This window comes from Cuculus canorus, chromosome 2, assembly GCF_017976375.1.
Source record: "Cuculus canorus isolate bCucCan1 chromosome 2, bCucCan1.pri, whole genome shotgun sequence".
NCBI lineage: Eukaryota > Metazoa > Chordata > Aves > Cuculiformes > Cuculidae > Cuculus > Cuculus canorus.
This window is the reverse complement of record NC_071402.1, coordinates 125,661,183-125,680,982: the sequence shown is the minus strand read 5'-3', so window position 1 is coordinate 125,680,982 and position 19,800 is coordinate 125,661,183. Positions and strand designations below refer to the sequence as shown.

At 40.7% G+C, this 19,800-nt stretch overlaps 1 long non-coding RNA gene across 2 annotated transcripts in view; it reads right to left on the bottom strand.

Annotated features, from left to right (window-relative positions):
- Nucleotides 1-2,586: 2,586 nt before the first annotated feature.
- Nucleotides 2,587-19,800, bottom strand: part of LOC128851379 (uncharacterized) — a 30,521-nt gene continuing 13,307 nt past the window's right edge. For both annotated transcript variants that reach the window (XR_008448739.1, XR_008448740.1), the window contains one exon: nucleotides 2,587-4,523. This is a non-coding gene — a long non-coding RNA (uncharacterized LOC128851379). The remainder of the gene's footprint in view (nucleotides 4,524-19,800) is intronic.

Here is a 19,800-nt window from a genome sequence, read left to right as displayed (position 1 = left end):
AGAAAAGCAATAACTGACATCCTGAGTCAAGAAAAAATTGGTAGCATGACATTTGTCAACAAACATCAACAAGTTTACAGTACAGTGTTGTTAGTTATTCAGTGCCTGATGGCTTTCCATCTTGGAAAAAATTGTAATGAGAAAGTGTTTAGCAAACCCTTACAGAGCACAGCACTGTTTTTCAGGTAAAAAAAAAAAAACAGGGTTACGAAATTGGGTAACAGGATTTTTACCATCAACTGGCTTGTTTCCATATTTGACTGTCATTAAGACTCTCTTAACATTGGGTTAGGGATGTTAGTACTATTGTGGTTAAATTCCAACTCAACTTTCAGTAATTATCTCCTTTCTGTCTAAAACCCCCTTGCAGTTTCAGCTGGGTGAAAGACTGCACTCATCCCATGTCAAGCTTTTCTGTGCACAGGCAGAAGATTTGCTGCAGCTCATGGGTGGATGAAGTGATTCAACACATGCCAGGGTTTGCCAATTTCTCAGTGGGGAAGAGACCTTCTGTGGAAGGGTCTATGGGCACCAGGCAAGAGGCAAAAAGAAGGGCAGTGATCAGCTATAGGAAACCCTAGTTCATGGCAACTGGCTTGATTTTCTTTGTAACTAGCCTGAAAAGCTGATCCCACACTCCAAAGCTGATAGATAAAGGGCCAAGATAAATGATAAATACCTACAGCGTGAATTTTGGAGGGCAGATGAGGTCTGTGCAATGTCTGACGGGTTGCCCAGGTGAAAAGTTCATCCAAAGGATGTCCTGCTGGTTTCAGAACAGCTGGAGCTGTGCTGCCAACTTGAGTCACCCCAAGTCACCCCAAGTCAGCAGTCCATGACACAGGCAGCTCATTTCCTGGGCCCAGGTGACTGAAAGACTACCCTGAGCTGTTAAGATGGGTCTGGCTTGCAGAAAGGCCCCGTAAGAAGGTCATCTTCACCACAGGGGTGAGGAGGAGCTGGTGGATGCGCATTGCACATGGAAGACCACTGCTCAGAAACACAGGATATACAATGACTGACCAGACCCTGAAATCAGATAGTTTCTTAATAAAATCTTGGTGGTGGTGGTTGTTTTGTTTTTAATTGTAGCTTTCACGTTCATGAAGGGAAGGTTGGAAGCCTGAGTTACTGCTCAAATCTCCTCCTTTTTAAGACCACCTCAAAGCAAACCTTTGCGAGGCCTGCAGAGACAAGGAAAATCCTGGCTAAAGCAACTTCTTAAGAATCATTTTAAGCAGCAAAAATATCTTACTGCTACTTAACCTAGTTTAAAAAAAAAAGCAAAACACAGTGAACTCTTGCAGCTCCTACAGACAGCAGCTCCATAACATGATATAACTGATATGAACCTTAGGACAACAGTCTCTCCTCTGATGGCACTCCATAAATAATATTCCTACTCATTACTAAAACCTGAAAAACGCTGAGAGAAATGTCATGTGCCTGAATATAACAATATTACCAATCTGAAAGCTAATGCTCCTATTTTTTTTCCCCTCATAAGGCACAGTATATTGGAAAGACCCAGTCTATGCTCTAAGTGAGGATACCTGTAATTTTTTTTCTTCAGGAATCTTCGCACTTTCTAGGCTTACTGAATGCCATAGAGGGAAGGAATGAGTTTAAAAAACAATTAGTAGGACATGTGGTGCTCATTCTTGGCTGAAACTGCACATTCTCATCTGCCTGAAAATACTCAGCAGTCGTTCATGAAAAATGTTTTTGAACTAATGAGCTATATTTGCATTCCCCTTAGAATGGATTCAGAATTTTTCATCTACACTGCACCATGAAAAATGGATGTGTTTTTCACAGAGGTAATTTGAACATAAACCACCACATCAATGGGAAGACAACCTTTGCAGAAACTTTTTAACTTAGCACATTCCATTTGTTTTCGCTGGGGAAGGTCAAACTTATGTGAGAGATGTAAATTTCATGCACAAACCTAGATGCTGATGAGATTTGTTTTTGTAGATAATCTGCAGCAGCGAAATTTTTCATAATGTCACCACAAAATAAATTAAAATGTTCATCTTCATATGGCTGGTTCCATTGCATTAAAATAAATGTTGCAAGCTCATTTAATTAGTATAGTTAGGAATGTCTCTTCCCTGCTTCACTGACTCTCCAAATCACAAGTTAATTTGTCAAAATCAGACCATTGTTTTTCCTTCATTCTTCATTACTGAAAAGACAGCCCCATTTAAATAAATGTTTATGCTACAGAGAGCAGAGCAGTGAACAACCCCAAATATTTTTCTAAGCCCATGTTGGAAAAGTTTTGAGTGCAAAGAGCTAGAGTGCTTTTGTGTGTGTGCGTACGTGTGTGTGTTGTTATTGGATATTTGACTAGCTGGAAAGGTACGAAATTGAGCAGTCTGCTGTAACTGATGATGTAGTGCACACCATCTCTCATGCCAGCGGCTACATGCACTTGGAAGCAGTTTTCTTCTATATTTTCAAAGACAAATGATGACAAAAGATACAATCTCTATAAATTACCCTAATCAAATCATTCTCTTCAAGAACTCTTGGTTAATCAATTAGTCAGTGTTTGCAGCTCTTACGAATAGCCTCCCATAGCGTTGCTCTCTTCCAATAGCAAACATTTAGAGTATTTTAGTAAAGAAAAATAAAAATTAAAAAAAAAAACAAAACAACAAATTAAAACAACAGCATCTATAGCAAATAGACCAAGAACTTCTGCAGCCATGTGGGGTCCATTAACATATAGCAAACTCTTTGGGTTTACAAATATCATTGAGGTACCAGTTACATCAATTTTGTTTGTTTGATCAGCTGAGTTATTATTTATTCCAAAGTTTTTTCAGAGGGCACCTATTGTGAATGAACAAAAAAAGACCACTAGACCACCATCTGGGCTCCATACCAACGAGTTTCTACACTGTATGAGGCAGGTACTGCTTCTGTGACACATGCTACAGTGGTATTCTTAAGCCTTCTCTAAGAACCTTTCCGCCTGCACAGGAAAAGCTTCCACATCTCAGTGCTACCTTCATTCTGACCGAGAGGACTCTAAACAAAGCATTTGGAAGACTGCTGTACATTTTCTTATCAGGAGGTTTTGGTGTTGGGTTTTTTTTTTTGGGGTGGAACTTTTTTGCTGTTTATCTGTCTTCCCCTTTTTAGTTTGTGTGAGTTGTCTGGAAAAGGGCAAATGAGGGCAAGAAAGACCATTGTCCCTGCTAGGTTCCTTGGCATGGCACGTTTTTAAATGTCATTCAAAATCTATATCTAATGTGAATCTTATGATGCTGTGAGGGAGAATCAACCGTATTTTCTTTTTTTTTTCAAGAGCTTTAAGATTAACCTTGTTTCATTAATAAATCATGTCATTAGCAGGGATATTTAATTGCAGTGATACTTCATGAATTCACAGCAGAAGCATGCTGTATATTAATGGTTGGCATATTGACTTCCAAACACAGGAACTCTTGTGAATTGTGGAAAATCAACATGTGCAGCTGTTAGGAAAATCCCTCCAAGATCACCAGAGTAGCTGAAGAGGGAAAGATATATTGAAAGGACTTGTTCAAAGCAAGCCAGAACCTGGATATATCTTTTAACAGACCTTGACAATGCCATTTTCTGACATGACCTCTACTTCACCTTCCTATTTGCATTTGCAGCAGTCATCAGTATCCCAGTACAGGAAGAGTGGCTGTGATAGGCAGTTTTGGATAGTCAGGGTTGCTTCAGGCCACAGTATGTGTCCAAGGGCTGGATCAGCAGCGTAGCAGGACACAGGAGCTTCACTCTACCTCTGAGAGGAGAGAGAAGGGCTCTGTTATTCTCAGGGCTGGGGCATCTCTCTTCCCATGATGGCCTTCCTTCTTTTGAGGCAGAGTAGACATCTCACTAGAAGCAGACTGGTCTCTGTAGCCAGTCTATCACTTTATTTCAGTGCTGTTGTGGTTGTGGGGTCCCTTTCCAACTAGCTCCACAGAAATCACCATGTGGATCTGACAATCCTTGGATCCCTCACCATCTCACATGCGCTCCAAGGAAGGGACCATGAAGGAGAAAGAAAGTGTAACACTATGCCTCCGGGCTGGTGAGTGTCCACAAAAGCCCTTTACTCACACGGTTAGGCAGAGGCAAAGCAAAAGACCCATCTTAGCAATTTGCCCTCCTCCTCATACACCCATACACCCATGGCATCTGGAGTAGTTGTTTTACATTTCCCACCAACACACGGAGAGCAGAGATGCCCACTGAGGAGGACGAAGGACCTTGGGCAGGAAGTGCACATTTGCCGCAGGATTCTCCTGCTCCACCACTAATTGCACAAAAAGAAGTTGCTGAGGAGTGTCCAGGATAAGGATAAAAAAGCCTCAGTGCCCCTAGACCAGCTGCAGGCCATTCCCACTTCCATAGCACTCTGGAGAAGAGCATTATGGGATGATACGAAATTACATCCTCCTTTTTCTTATTGGCCATCTGATACACAGCTTCTATGCCAGGTCAGCAGCAGCATATGATTCCAGGAAAATTAACTGTAAAAGAAAACACCGGTGAATTTGTTATTCTAATATAGATTATTTTATATAGAAAATACTTTGAAAAGCACAAACCAAAGTTGGACTCATGGGTTCTGGCTCTCCTCAGGAAGTCTGCAAATCAGTAGTCGTCAACCTGTTTAAAAATCTTCCAGTGAAAACAGATATACACATATATACATTCGAACAGCTAATATGCACCTTAAGCATTGCCAGCTCATTTCAGATCTTTTTTTCTTTGAGACTCTGATGCCAAAATCAAGGATTTACACAAGAATCAGCCTGAAGGTTCCAAAATAAAACTACCCAGAAACAACCCTGTTGGTTGCTGAAGAAAATATGAACTGATGTCATCCTAAAACACGAGAAACATGAAGACAAAGCTAAATACTTCATTTTTTAGCATTTGTGCATCTATGAGGCCTGTTTTTCCAATACTGTGGTTACCTAACGGCTTGGTTTGAAATGCACAGACTGAGAGGATTGCAGTGCAAAGCTGTGCGTGAAAAGGTCTGTTGCATACACTTTCTGCCTCATCTATAAATTCACACCCTGGGCTCAAAGCCTGCTTTGAATAGGTCCCAGAGGTCAGGAGTAGCAAAGAATTTTGCTCCAGCTGGCTGCTATCCTCCTATTAAGAGGCAACAGTCCTTCTCATGTCCAGGTAGGCTGAGAGCTACTTCAAGCATCTGAGATTTGGGCTATGGAATCATGGCTGGAAGGTGGAGGGGAGAGGGTAAATTCCACCCACAGACCAGGTCTGTGAGACCAGAACTGAGCTGGTTTAGGGTAAGTGAAACAAAAGCTGGTTGTGAAGAGACTTTTCCCCACGGAAGCAGAGCTCACGTCCTAGTATCCAAAATCTCTTGTGCTTTTCCACCCACACTGAAGTTACAGATGGTGTTTGTTCAGCAGAAAGAGAGTGGGAAGCATCTTCAGTCAGGCGAATTAATCTGCCTTCCTCTCCTTCCCTGGGAAATGAACAGCCTCTGTTGTAACAGAGTGTTTGTAACAGACAGTCTCTATTGTAACAGAGAGTTTGCTTCAATTAATCAGATTGCATCTGAAACTCCAAAAAACCCTTTCTGAAAAGCAAAAAAGTTTCATGAACCTTCCTTGCTGCCAGTGTCTCCAGAAGTCAGCTATGCAAACAGATGCTGTACCACTGTATCTTACAGACAGTGCCTAAGAGACACAGTGGTCTCCTAAAGGGACTTGTGCAATAAAAAATGTCAGGAGGGAACGCAGAATACAACTCCATATTGCAGGAACCTATCTTGACTTTAAGAGCCTATATATGGTGATAGCTCTCTTCTCACTGCTAAAAAAGTTCTTAAAACAATCCAATAATAATTTATCATTTTCTTTACTGTCATTCTGTAAAACCACATCCTCCTCACAGCATTGCAAGGCCCTTAGACCTAGTTGCAGACCAGAGGGGGACAAGAAGGCTTTTCCCCAGGATTTTTAAGGTTTTGCTGAGGCACCACCCATACTCCCCTTTTATCTAAACGTGCCTGTGTCTCAGGGACTGATAACAGTTCTGGTGAATGAATTTCTACTCTTCCGCTCTCTCCTTTTCAAGTTGCATCTAGAGATCATGGTCTTTGAGCATTTTCAAAGTGGAGAAATACACACCAGAATGGTGTGTAGATCACTGGCATTTGTTTAAAAACTGCCTCAAGACAACATTCTGAGGACAATTTGCACAGGCAGGACTGTGAACAGGTGTGATAAGACTACAGGTTAGGCCACACTAACATTTATACTACGTCTTTACTATTTATATCCGTGGCTGGCTACTATGTTAACAGAGATGCTGCAAATTTCTCTGAGCCTGACTTTTCACTATTGTGCATCATGTTAATAGCTGCTGCGCTCTTTTTTCCTACCTGTTTACCTATAGGCAAAATCAGAAGACAATGCCACTATATTCCATTCTATTTACTACCTGGGAGCCATCTCCTTTCGTTTGTAGGAAGCAGTGCTTGCTACTAAACTCCGCTTCAGAAAGAGAGGCTGCTACATAAGCAACTGAGTGAACTGCTTCACCAAGAAAACCTGAGTTAAGCTGCCAGTAATAAATACATTTATTGGCTAGACACTAAAAAGTACTGAGGAGTTTAAAATAAATTCTGAGTTATTTAAACTTAATTTATGACCAGGAAAATAAACCCTCTCTTCTACTAGTAAGGTTTTTTATCTGGGCCATCAAATGTCACACCCTACTGATTTTGGATGTAAGGTCACTGGAAACAACATATCAGTGGTGTCAGCAATACAAATCAACTGAAATTCCCCTAAAAATAAAAATGTCAGGAGTAAAATAATAGGCAATAGTTATTTCATGGTAAGAAAGACTTGTAATATATTAAGAGTTCACCTTTTTCTATCTTTATCATATATCACTTTGAACATTAAGTATACCTCCATTTCGTATATTTTAAATACAGACCATGTATCTAGCTAGAACAATAATCTCAGAGAAAAGCTCACTGAAATGATTGTTTGAGTTTGTGTTTCACTTTTTGAAATGTCTCCTAATTTACATCAAATGATGAAGCGATATCCCTGTCTGTAAAAGGTATTGCGGTTCACCAGCTCATGTTTTCTAAGAACGTATTTCTGTGCTAATGGTATATGGGAATATAAAATTGATCTGGACTAATGATCTTAGCAAGATGAAAAAGAAGTGGTGGGCTTTCACTCTGGCTGACTCTTCATTTGGTCCATGAAGACAAGACCATCTAAACTAAGCATTGCAGGAAGCAGTAACAAATGCCCCTGGGAAGGCAACAAGCAGCACATATTTGTGAAAATGCCTCCTTTGAAGTTTCTGCATAGACAAACATATCTGTGTCTGTTAGACTGTCTTTAGTACAAATGGAGAATTCCTCAGGCCATGTGTGACTGTTATTAAATGGCTACCAGGAAACAGATTACTAATTTGACTCGCATCACCATGCTGAATTATAGCTAAACACGCCAAATGTCCCACCGTACTGCATGTGGCACTCAGAATAAGAAACGGGCAGCTATAAACCCATGCTGTATAGCCAAAGTGATATGAAACTGCACACCCAGTTCAGACGCATTTGCGTTTTCTGGTAAGTAACAGCCTGTAAGTGTTTGTACATTTTGTGTTCATGCATAATGAGGAGGAGGATGGGGACTGACTCTGGCTCAGTGTTGTCATATCACTTATCTCTAATAAATCTGACCCTGGATCTGTGGAGCTTCCAAGCCTGGAAACGTCTTGAGCTCACTTGACACTCTTACAGGGTTGAAGCCTTTGGTCCTATGCCCTACAGGAGAGCAGGAGCAAGGAGTCTTGGTGTCCATCCCCACCACTGTGTCTCTGGATGCTCACCCGCACTGCTGGCCAAGACAGAGAAGCATCTTTTCTCTGAGCTGTGCGTGCCACTTCCATTTCATTTTGCTTTCAGAAAGAGAAGAAAATGTTTACACTGCCACAAGATAGTTGCAGAGTTTCATCTCATCATTGCAGCTGGTCCAGCAAAGGTGAGAAGCAGTCCTATCACAGGCTGCCCTGTGCTCATGCAGAAAGAAGCCTTTGGTAGTTAGTGGGTAGATATTTGGGATGGGTTTTAAATAATTTGCTCTCAGTCAGCCAGAATTCATAACTTTTTTTCGCATGTCACTCTTTGTATATTTGGGTAATGTTTGTAGCGGATGTAAGTTATCCTTTCTCTGTGTGTAGTGCTAAGACGAGTTCTGAGGCAATGGGCAACATTCCAAAGGGGGAAAGGAAAAGTTATCCTCACAAGGTAGGATGAGGTGAAATACTTCTGGGATGGGATGAACCCATCAGAAACTAAGTCAGAAACGCTCTCAGAAGCTTCCATCTTGGAAAAGGAAAGAAAATTTGGAGGCCTGTGGCAAGGCAAAGCACCCAGGCAATAATTGAGGGTGAGGAAAAAAAACACCCTGCAATTAGTATAAACATTTCTCCTAAAAAAAGAGTTATGACAGTGATTAGAAAACACATTTAATAGTTTCTATTAATGTCTCTCTCAACAAGCTTATCATTAGAGCCCTTTGCTAGAGCAGGTAGCACACTCATCTATCAGGTCCTTCTGTATTATATGGAATATAATGTGACCACTTTTTGGTCACATCAAAGTTGTGGGTGCGCAAATGCTATACAAATGCACAACATGCAGATTTCTTGGAACATGAGGTCACAACTCAGATAAGTGAAGCCTGACAGATTAAAGATAAATCATGCCAGTCAGCTCCCATAAATGTTCTTCTAGCAGGACCGATCAATTACTACATCCCATGGAGCACAAGCCAAAAACATATGTCATCTGGAAATGTCTCAAAGAGAGGAAGCAGCCTAGAAGGTAGGAAAGACGTCAGCAGGTAGAGGTGACAGATCATTTCTTCTGAACTTGGATTTCATGGCAATGACACATTCTAGCTTGGGCCAGTAATGTGTATTCCCCAAAAGAGATACCGGAAACACTTTTTATCTTTTTATCATTTATGCCATGCAAGAACCAGGATACTGACTTTGATGAACTATGTATATCATCTTTTTCATTCCCTGTAGTACTGCCAAGACATTGTCCTCAGCATGGAAAAGGCAAAATACATCTGATGAACGTAGTTTCATTATGTCACTGTTCCTTGTAATGGACTCTATTTCTGACTTGGATTCTGATTCTGCCTCTCTCCTGAATTAACCTGCTGTGATCTCATCAGGAAAGCTGATCCATGATATTGAGGTTATAGTGAATGTTACTTAACCTAATAACTGGTCTGACAAGTTTTTAAATGTCTTTTAATATTTTCTCTCCAATTGTGTGTTCATTCATACTGTGCTAATAGCAGCTGAGTAGTAGCAGTCATGAGGTAGGTAGGAAACCTGTATTTTCCTTCCCCTTGCTATACAAACATATTTAAACTCCAGGGAAATCTGTGAGATGGTTTTGTTTACTCTGCTTGACCTGCAAGCATACCCCTTCTCCATACTTTTAGCTGTAAGACATTTTAAAATCTATTTATGGCACAAAATGTAAGGTTACCCATGCTAGGGGAAGAAATCCTTTATTTATCTGCAGCAGGTTCAAGATAGGCAGAGCCCTTGCTGTTTCACAAATACATATCAGCCTTGAGCTGCAGAAACCAATCATAGGCTTATTGTGTTGCTCGTATGATACAAACCCAAACGCTTCTTCCCTGTAGAAAGTAAACTGAGATGACTAAACTAACTTCACTTGGTAATTCTCTCAGCAATCTGATCAAAATGATTAATGGTCATTCTGGTCAACGCTGGATTTAATTCAAGGTCACAGAAAAAAAGAAGATAAAAGGTCACTTTGCTGACCAACCTCTATTTATCTACAGATTTTTTTTATTAAATGAATTAATCCAATAGTGTTTCCATACACAACACATTAATTATTTATACATTTGATACAAAATGACTTCATACAAAGATTGAGATTGAGTCTTAAATTGCCGGCAAGGGGCACAGAGATTTAGTCTTTATGATGAGCCTCATCTAGATTGACACAGCTGAATCCCAGTTTAAAAACGTAGGTTCAAATGTGTACTGAGCCTGGTGCTACACACAGCCAGACCGACTTACACCAAATGTTACATGTACTAGGTAAAATGAAGTTCAAAAAAAAAACCTTGCCTTGAGAAAAATCCTAGCTTGTGTGACATATTTTATCAGAGTGTCTGTTTTCAGGAAAGCTTAACCCATTGCCCTTCATTTTGAGATTTAAAGGGACAGATATTTAAAACAAATAATGATACGGTAATTTTATTCAGTATCTGGAAGTTTGAGGGCAACATTCACAGCCTAAAGGCACTGAGTTTTAGTCAGAAGTCATTTCTAACATTGCTTTATCCTGTTACTTGTAAATTCAATATAATTAGAGGCATATTCAGTTCATTACCAATTTGAAGTCTTGCCCAGTTTTTTTCAGTCTGTTGCTTTTTCAAAACACTTTATTAAAAACTCGTTTTGCTGTCACATGTTTTAAAGGGAAATCATATCTCACAACTAATCATTTATTAAGATAATGCAACCACACAATGCAGAAAAACAACAGCATAACCTTACTGGAAACAGATGGAGAGTGAGAAATAAAACTTTGCTTGGTTGCACATGAATACTTTGAACTTACACTTGAAATATGTATTAGCTGTATTTTCATCCCAGAGTGATAAATACAACATTAGATTGAAAAACAATTATTTCCCTTCCTTTTGGGCATACATTATTACCTAGACTCACTTACTGTTTCAAATAATGTCTTCTGAATTTTCATGCGTTTTTCACTTCTTATAAGTGCCTATAATGAGAGACGGGAAACCCGCGCAGAAAGTGAAAACTATTTCACTATATTACTGTTATTTTATTCTTTCCTTTCTGCTGCCTCATTAGGCCAATTGTCAAAAACCATGTAGCAGTCAGCAAAGGTTTCCATTTTTAGTGATGGATGATGGGCAAGAGCGATCTTTTAAAACTACAAATAGTGCCTCCCCAGTACAACCACCTTTGATGTCAAGGGGAAGTTCTACACTGATTAGTGATTAAAGAAATATTCATATATATTAGTCACAAGATCCCACAAAGCTCACATTAGGAACCACACATGCTGAACTCACTGTCATCACTATTGCATAACTGTTTTATCTGGTCTCAGGCAAGAGTTAACAATGGTCTTGTTGTGTTCCTCCCATTTGCATACCCCTACACAAAGGTATGAAAACTGGGTCTCCCTAAATTCTTCAAACCAAACCCAAAATCTGTATCCTGTGTCACAGGACCATCATTTCAGAAGCAGACCTAAATGCACAGACCTAAAAGTGCATTTTCTTCACCCTATCTTAACAAGATTATTATAGCAAGATAAGTGTTGGGATGGCAGTGAAGATGCTGTGCTCATCGTCTGGGCCAGCAATGCTCAAGGGGCGTTAGTCTTGCTGAAAGATGAGTGGGGATTGCCAACAGGAATGTTAAAAAAATACATCCTAACTCATGCTTACAACTCCTAAGGGATAAGTTTGAAAAGCAAAAAAATTCCTGCAAAGAGTAAGGGCAGAATAAGCCCCATAAGTGATAGCTGGACGTGGGATGCAAGTTTTGTGTGGAAATAGGACTGTTCCTACCAAGTCCTGTTGGACTTCCGCAAGCATCATGACAGCTTTCTCACTGGATATCCAAGGAGACAAAAACCTCTCAGAACTGTTCCATAGTATAGATATACACTCTTAATAGCACTCTTAACAGCAGCACTTAAGAAAACTGATCCTTGGACCACTCTTGCAGGTTTCACAGTACATCTCTCAGCAGCATCCCACAGGGGCCCATCTCCACTCACTGTCCAGGGCAGTTTTGTGAGCTGCTAGTGCAGGTCAGCAAGAGAAAAACTTAAGTCTTCCAGTAAGCAGCATAAGGGGGAAAGTCTCTGAAGTGTAGTTTCTGAAGTCAACAGTCTCTCAGACAGTTTTTAGCAGTATTAAATTACATCATAGTTATTGTTTATTGATTTTCTTCTTCTTAGAGGCAGCATCCCTCAAGAAGAGGTATTCACCTTTCTATATATGTATGCCTTTTGTCCCTTTTGTTTTTCATGTGGTTTGTGCTTTGCTTCATTTTCTCTTCTACCATCCTCCTTTTCCTTTTTCCCCTCTCTTTTGTTTTATTATTTGGTTTGCTTTCATTATTTCCCCCTGCATTTTTTATGCATATTTAACTTGTTTTCTATTCCTGGCTTCATTCCTATCCCTGCTTGTCATTAAAGTGTCCAGCAATTGAATAGTTAACATTGACAGACAGGCAGACAGACCCACCACAGGGCTTCTAAGTTAATATCCTGATTGAAAAGTCTGAGGGAGACTGAGTCCCTAGAAGCTAATAATTAGGACTACTTGCAGATTCAATAAAGCAATATTAAATTGATTGCACTTCTTTCAAAGTATGTTGCAGTTATTAAGGGCCAGAAGTGTCATGTTTTATTTGCTAAAAAAAAGCCCAACATATTCTTTAAAGTGAGAGTATGTTGTCTAAGGCAGATACATGTATAGGTTAGGCTGAACCCAGGCTGGTGCCATCCTCCTGATGAGACAGGAATGTCATAATTCTGTAATGAAGGGAAGAAAACACAAAGCCTGAATTAGCCCAGGGTTTGCCAATACACGAGGTATTCCTGTAAGAGGGGATATTGCAGTCTCTGTACACCTGAGGCAGAGGATGCATGCCCTTGACCTGCTCTGATCATACATTTTGGACAAACAAGCAGTAGCATACAGAGGACTCACTTCCGCAGCAGCACTAAGGCTGCAGGGTTTTCATATATCCTTACCTGAATAAAACTCATGGATTTTTGGCAACATATTTTGCTGTTCAATCTTTTATAGGCATGTAAATATCCCAGGAGATATTTACATGACTTTCAGTCTAAAATATGGATCTCAAGCAACTTCTTAGTGGTCCCTGGCTCTGTTGTGCTTGTTTGAGAGGGGAATCAGTGTTTGCAACATGTAGGGTCTCACAAATCCAGATTATTTCCAGATTATTGACCAGATATTTCACCTGGCCTCTGCAATTTCCACATCTTTCTCGTAAGCGCCCTTTAAGTAAAGCTTGCAATAAGGTCTTCTCATAGTCTTCTCCAAGCTGAACAACCCTAACTCTCTCAGCCTCTCTTCATAGGGAAAGTGTTCCAGGCCTTTGATCATTTTTGTGGCCCTCCTCTGGACCTGCTCCATGTCTCTCCTGTGCTAGCGGCTCCAGAGCTGGATGCAGTATTTCAGATGTGGTCCCACCAAAGCAGAGTAGAGCAGCAGAATTACCCCCCTTGACCTGCTGGTCACGGTTCTTTTGATGCAGCCCAGGATGTGGTTGGCCTTCTGAGCTGCAAGTGCACATTGCAGGCTCATGTCCAGCTCCTCGTCCACCAGCACCCCAAGTCCTTCTCCACAGGGCTGCTTTTCTTCGCCTAGTCTGTATCGATACTGAGGTTTGCCCCAGCCCAGGTGCAGCACCTGGCACTTCTCCTTGTTGAATCTCATGAGGTTTTCACAAGACCACTTCTCCAGTTTGTCAAGGTCCTTCTGGATGGAACACCACTCAGGGGTGTCAACCTCACCACTCAGTTCGATGTCACCTACAAACTTGCTGAGTTTCTAAAATAAAAAGGGATTTCTAAAAAACTCCTTCAAACAGCAATGAAACACAGTGACAAAGAATCTGGAGCTTTTGTTGTACTCAGCATGTCTCTCCCATCCAGGGAAAAAGGCAGTCTGCAGGTCAATCAATCCAGCACTTGCACAGACATGGACACGTCCCTTAGAAGGCAAAGGGAGCTGAAAGGACAATGCTAAAGTCTTTCTGCAAAAGCAGCTACTACTTGGATATTTTGGAAACGACAGTGTACAGATAAATTAACCACAGACTAAGCACAGCTGGCAGTAGATACATTCATGTCTCAAGAATGTAAGTGAATTGTCCTCTTGTTTGGTAATTCATTTGTTTAGTCCCAACATCAGTTTGAATCAGAGCAGATTTCTGTAACTCAGCACTGGATGTCACACCTCGAGTGAAACAAATGCTCTAGTCTTCTTTGAACTTCTGAGTATTTTGACCTTCAGAACTTGTCCCATGAATTTTTCAATTAACTAGCTTGTAATTAAATCAACTGATTAAATAAAGAAGTTTTAGTTGATAAAGTACCGTTATGCATTCAGATGGCACAGGAGTTTTAATGATATGTAGATTGTCACTAATAACAGCTCAGAAATTGACTCCATCCTCCTACACAGCTTCACAGGTCCCTCGCTGCCCCGCAGTCCCCTCACTGCTCCACAGTGCACAGCAGCACCAGCAGCAAGGATTCAAGACACTTTGCCTCTGCCCTTGGCTCCAAGGGATCTGGTAGAGTATACTGCCATTTTGTGCCACTATTTCACACTCCAAAATGGAGCTGTGAAGCCACCTCTGGTACCCAGTGCCATGAGCACGATGTAGCTCATGCTTGAGACTCAGACTCACAGCACAAAGCGATTTTCAAGCAGCAGTTCTGGAGTTAGGAAGGGAGAGGTTGTCATTGGGTATTTTTCAGTGAAGGGCATGTGTGATAAAAGCTGCAAGAAAAACAGGCGACAAAGGACAGATTGGACATTGCTTGAGCAAGAATTGGGAGATGTGGAGTTAATAAAAGCGGGGGGGGGTTGACTGAATGCTGGCTGAAGTAAGCTTGCAGTTCAGAATAAAGATGCCCTCTCCTGTTGTTTGATTTGGCTTTTGAGCAAAAGATTCAGTTTCTATGTAAGTAGATGGCTTTCCTAAATATTATGGGTCGCACTAATTCCTTCCTTTGATGGAATCAACTTCCAGAGTTCTCAGTCTGGGTTCAGCACAGGGCCCAAGCACTGAGGCACTGAATGAATGTTTACCATGCAGGTATCTCAAGCCCAAGCCACCCTTGTCCTTGCTTGTGTGAAAACAAACTTTCCACTGTATAAGAACTCCACCTGGCTTTGGATCATTACCGTACTACATTAAGAAAAGCTGCTTAACTTGGCGATATCATTTGGTATATTCTTCCCCATCCCTTAAGGGTAAGTACCATAACAAAATGCAACAACAAAACCCATATTTTTTTGAGGACAGAAACAAAGCACTCAGAGTTTCTCTAAAAGATCTTTAGGCTACTTCCTCAACGCAAATCTTTCTTCCAAATGTAGGACTCAATATGCCACATGATGCCATACCTACTGCTCAGAGTCTAAATTTAGACTCTCTTCAGAACTGAAACTATACCAGAGGAAAAATATTTAACAATGGTCTTTATTTAATTTGACGTATCCGTCTTCAAATACTTCCCTTGCAAAATCTTTTAGTGTTCTTTTAAGTAGGACAGTTTCTTTCCTTTGTATAATTCAAGTGTGGTATAAAAGGGAGAGTTACTAATTTAAAAACACAGACATGCACAAGTACAAAGATAAGAGAAAACACGTTTTGAACAACCAAACTGCTTAATAATGCAAGTAGGGAGTAAAAGGAAAGAAGAAGGATGAGGAGGAAAGAAAAAATGGTGGAAAGAAAAAAGAAAAATAAAAAGAAAGAAAAATCTTGCTTGGTATTTTGCTGATTCTTCTCAGGCTAGGATGCATCTAATATTTATCTCATTGACAATATTTTGATACTGTCACTTAAAAATCTCACTATTGAAACAACGTGAAAAGTGGTAATGTCATATTAATAATAAATATTTTTAGTGTATTCTACAGATCAGTTCCTTTCCATGCTCGTCTCCTGTCAGTATTCCTTCTGTGTTTTGTTTGGAAACACACGCATGGGAGCAGGATTTGCTGCTACTCCTACCCAAAGCCATAATTGCATGTTTCAGACATGAGACTTAACTCCTTATGTTGGGCTGTAGTGATGTAGACAACAGATGGACGTAAAACCAAGCTTCTTAGAATCAAGCAAATGTGTTTAATAACAGAGAGGAATCCAAATCTACAAAATAATTCATATCCTGAAAAAGCACTAAGTGGAATGTTTTTAAAAACACCTTCAAGGTGTATTGCTAGATTTTTAATTCCTGCACTGTGCATACATCACATTTGTTTGATTTAGTGTCTAAAGCAAATTTTTATCACTTTTCATTCCTGCTACCACTGAAACAATTAACACAGCAAAGGGAAAGTGTATGAAACTCCCCTCTAGCCCATTCATCAACTCAGCCCTTAAGTGCACTTGCCACTGTGTGTCGTCCAGCTTTGCCCTTAGCTTCACATCTGCAGCCCCTCAGGTAGATGTCTCCTGGTGGCTGGAGATGGAATGAAGTTTTGGTCTGTGTTAGGAGGAAGAAAATTAAAATACAGTTTTCCAAAACTCAGGTATCTAGTTCTTGTGATACTGAGATTTAAGTGGACCTCAGAACGATATTTAAACAAGTGATGTAGACAAGAGATGTCAAACTCTAGATAACTTCCAAACAAAATACTTAAAGGGCAGATCATTAGGTGATGGTGTATGTGGAAGGTGTGAACATAGAAGATGAAACAGAGAAAAAGATCAGCTAATAGAAAAGCAAAAAGAGGCAGACATTTGCTTCACTGGAAAAAAAAGAAGCAGTATGATGAGAGGACAAGAAACAGATTCATCCCCAGCAGAAGAGAGAAAGAAACAATATTAAAAAAAAAGAACAAGGATGATGCATAGGATGTTGGATGAAAAAAGAAAAGCCAGAGGATACTGTAGGCATTTTTGCTTACAGTAAGAAGAGGAAGGTCTTTGTGATCAGTAATTTTTATTAAGAGTAAGTGGCAATACTGTTGTCAAAGTCAGATTTAGACAAGATAATATGTAATGTCAGCTAGAAGGAAGGATGTGTTGTAGGGCTGGAAAAGATCCTTATTGGAAAGAAAATAAATCCACTGGCTGTCCTTCATGGTGGGCCAGATGATGCTGCCATAGTCACATTAGAGTTGATCAGACATGGCTGCCAGGGGAAAATGCAAAAGGAATGAAATTACAGGTGCCCTTCTTCAGGTGAAAAGCAAAGGCATGATTCAAGAGGTAGGATAAACTAAAGGCTTGTGGCCCAGTGTTATGAAGAAGGTTCTGGGATGTGTAACCCCTAAAAAGATGTTCACAGGATGAGGACTGCTTTGGGGAATGGACTCCATCTGGTTAACTCCTAGGATTGCAGTCGCAAGACTGATAAGAACATTAAACTAGAAACAGAGGGGAAGGGGTTGGGAGCCTCACTTAATCTTCATGCTTGATTCAAACACAAGGAAAAAAACCAAAAAACAGATAAATAAGATGATTGCAGTGGGTAATAGGACACGGAAGGGGAGAGGAATAGGCAACAAGAGAATAAGGGAATAATATTGAAGAGAGGAATAAATGTTTGTGTGACACATTTAATGAAATTTGCTATTTAAAACTGGATTAAAACAGAGAAAATCAAGAGAAATGCTGTGCATTAAGACCAGACACATATAGGAAGTAGAATCTCTGGTGCAGAACAAAAGAAATGGATAGTACAAGAACAATAGAAACATATTGGAATAGTAATCTTACCTCAAACACATGCATTGAAAGATATGCATTATTTAAAAAAGAAGAAAAGGTAAAAGGCAGTGAGGTAGCAATTCTCACTAACTGATGAAGCAGACTGAAAAGAAATAAGAATTGATTGCTTCAGTAAAACCCAGATACAGGCTAAGTCAAAAATCACTTTTGGAAAGCCTGAAAGAGAGAATCTATGGGAATTAAAATAGGGTCTGCCACTCATTTTGATGGTTGAATTTTGTTATAGAAGGAGATCACCAACGTATTATGAGAAACTAAGGGAACAAATAATTAGAAGAGTTTCAAATTCACCATGCACTAAGCAATGCTTCCAAATATGGAAAGACAAACTATCTTTGCATGAAAGGGACAAATTTCTACAGCAAGTAGCCCCAGGCTCTAGAGCAACACCGCATTTGATACAGCTCTGCTAAGTACCAAAACACTTCAAGGCAACTGGTTGTAGAATGGAAGTTTGGTCTAAATGACCATGAGTTGATTCAATTCCAAGTAAGCAGAAGGACAAAAACAGGTCTTGATCAGTCTGTGAGTTTGAACTTGAAATGCCCAGCAAGCCAGAAAGTAAAATCTTAAGAACACTAGGATATGAATGTCACAGGCCTCAAGAGTGCAATAATTCCTATAAGCTGTGGAGTAGGACAAACACCCCTCACAGAAAGAGATGAGGGAAGAGCTGACACAGACCAAAAGAAAGAGCTAATCAGCAAGCGGCCAAGTGCAATAATCGAAATCGGATGCCTAGCTGCAATGACGGTGAGCTCCTGTCACGGTAGGAGCTCCTGGTCTGGCTGGGAAGCATTTCAGGTGACCTGGAAAGCCCAAGTCAATTTTTCATTATAATCCCATTGAGGGACTGGGTTTGGTGAAGGCACTACAGAGCACCAGGTCCACCTAGCATGATGGGCAGGTATTCCTCAGACAGCATCCCAGCACGAGGACTCAAGAGTAGCCCTGTGACAACACTGGAAAGTAAATTATGTGGGCAGCAGTGACCTGTACCATTTGTGCAAGGCATGAGGATCCTTTGCTGTCCTTTATCAGTTCTTTGATTTCTCCAGTGCACCTCACAGTGTCACTGGGGTTTTCTATGCCTAGTTTTTCCTCCTACCACTGTTACTCATGCTCTGGAAATGGCTGTCCACTACATCGCTCCAAGAAGCTACAGCATGCAACAAAGATTCCCAGTAGCATCTCCCTAGAGAATGAGACTCTCTTTTTTAGGGTTACAGAAACTTTTTTAAAGAGTGGATCTCACAAAGAGCATATGCCTCCACCAACGTGAAAAAAAAAATGTGTGTGGCTCTGCTCCTTCAGGCAACTTCTTCTCCGTGCATCAGGTAAATGATGAATTACCCTGTCAGTCAGAGATCTTCCTTTCAGGGAGATAAAAAGCATGTGCCTGAATAGAAGTACCTTGGTTTTAGCTACCACGCATCCTCATGGATGGATGTGACAGGTTGCTTCTGCGGCACCCACACCTGGGAGCTGCTCCTTAGATTCAGCACAGGATTCTGCGAAGTGCGGCAAAACAGCAGCCAGAGCTGAAGCTTGGCCTTCTTCGCTTCACCTGTTTACACAAAACACTGCAAAGGCTGCAGGGCAAGGACAGCATGGAGTTGCTTTCATATCTAAAGCTGGTGGCTGACACAGGCAGTCCCTGCTAAAGGCTACAGCGTGGTTTTGGCCAGGGCAGAGGGTTGAGCTTTTTGCTTGGCAGATGCGCCTGGGCTGGGAGCTAGTGGCCTGAGTCAGCTAAAAGCTGCAGCCAGGCCAGGCCAGACCTCCCTGAAAATTACAAATATATATAAAAGTGGCATGAGGAAAGAAAGAACTAGAGAACATTCACAGGCCAGCGAGCAGCCCTGTCCTATGGGTGTTCTCATGGAGCCCTTTTATACTTCTCACAGCCAGATACTCCATAGAATCACAGAATAGTTTGATTTGGAAGAGGCCCTTAAACGTCATCAAGTCCAACCAGGTTGCTCCACTGCCAGACGGTCTGAAATTTACTCACAGGAAGTTAATGCCTATACCAGATAGTTTGAAGAGTAAAGAAAACCTGCACAAGTCCTACTCTAGTTTTTACTGTACTGCCTAATAGATGCTCTGTCAAGTTATACATTTCTTGCTGTGACAAATTATTCTTCTTCTCCTGACAGGACCTCCAGCTGAGTCCGC